This window comes from Otolemur garnettii, unplaced genomic scaffold, assembly GCF_000181295.1.
Source record: "Otolemur garnettii isolate 467f Iridium unplaced genomic scaffold, OtoGar3 scaffold00032, whole genome shotgun sequence".
Classification (NCBI taxonomy): domain Eukaryota; kingdom Metazoa; phylum Chordata; class Mammalia; order Primates; family Galagidae; genus Otolemur; species Otolemur garnettii.
In genome coordinates this window covers 8,659,174-8,660,671 of record NW_003852427.1, presented here as the reverse complement: position 1 = coordinate 8,660,671, position 1,498 = coordinate 8,659,174, and positions in this window count along the sequence as shown.

Genomic DNA, 1,498 nt, shown 5'->3' with positions numbered 1-1,498 from the left:
TTTTTTATAAAGACCTACTTTTTTTAGGCAACCAAATGATTACATTTTACAAATGAGAGATATTTTATGAAATATAACATTGATATAGGATTTTTTCAATCAGAATTAGACAGGAAATCCTTATTTTTCAGGCTCAGGTAAGCTCAGAAATCAGATTTTTATTTCTAGGTACAAACATACTGCAGGTCATACCCTTTGAGCCCTAGTAAGGTTAAGAATAAAGCAGTTTCAAACATTTTGGAAGGCTTCATTCTGAGTAGAGAATACACACTCTAATTTTTTCTCAGGTAAAAACTGCATAGATTTAATAACCCTGCCTAAAGTGCAGGGCTGTATTTATTTATTTGTTAGAATACCCATTAGGCAGTGAGGTGGGAAAGCCAGGCAAAAGGAGTGGGCAAGTTTGAAAGGAATCAGAACTCTCCTTACTATGTCTGAATTTTTAGCCAGTTGTCGCTGCTGTTGCCAGCGGCAACCCTGTTGCCTGCATAAGTGAGAATGAAGGTTAACAGGAAATGTGATTGGATGACAAAATAAATGTACTAACAGGTTAACAGGGCAGGAATTTTTGACTCACAAGGGGATAATATTATACAAATCTACCCAATTACATTTTTTTGACTGATGGTAACTAAGAGAACTACAATCAGGCAAATGTTAATCATGAGAATTCTGAAAGGAAAGACAGTGAGTAACAACACTTGATAGTGGGAGAACGGAAGGGACAATTTGCCAGGGTATTAATTAGAACTAGGTGGGGACAGAAGTATGAACAGGATCACGTGCTCCCTAGTGGACTAGTCTGGGGGGCAGTGCCACCAAGCCTAATACCAATAGTAAGGATGAAGAGACCAATGACTGCCAGGCCAAAGATGCACCAGATGGTGAAGGGTGTAGGACACATAAGAGTAAATAAGTATATAAGGCAGTTTCAGAAGGAGTAAAGTCTTGAAGGGTCCCTTGAAAGAAAAGATCTGCAATCCACTCACAAATGATTTCAAGACTGTTTCAGATAGAGACAAATCTTCTAATAAACACTGAACAAATGATGTAAAATGGCAAAACAGACACAGTCCCCGACATAAATAATGCCTAATAGTCCACATTTACTCTCACACACTTGTATTCTTAGAATCAAAACCAGAACACATTTTTATACACTTTTAACAGGCCTGTGAGTGATCTAATACCCCAGGGGTTGATTGGACCCTCGCTTTTATTTCAATGGTGTTTCTGGTGATGGGTGTTGACATTTCTGGGAGTCCATGACAGGTCAGTAGGGTTGTAGCTCCCACTGGTTGGGTTGTTCTATCAACACATGTTTCAGAGAGTTTCTGACAAGCTAATGGCCCAACAACCCGGGGTCCCTGTCTAAAGTGTCTGTCTTTTTGGCCTTCCCTTGGAAGTTCTTAAGGGAACCTTACATAAAATACAACAAATGAATTTTATGTTCTACATAAACCTTACATAAATTACAACAAATGAGCTCTACAGAAAT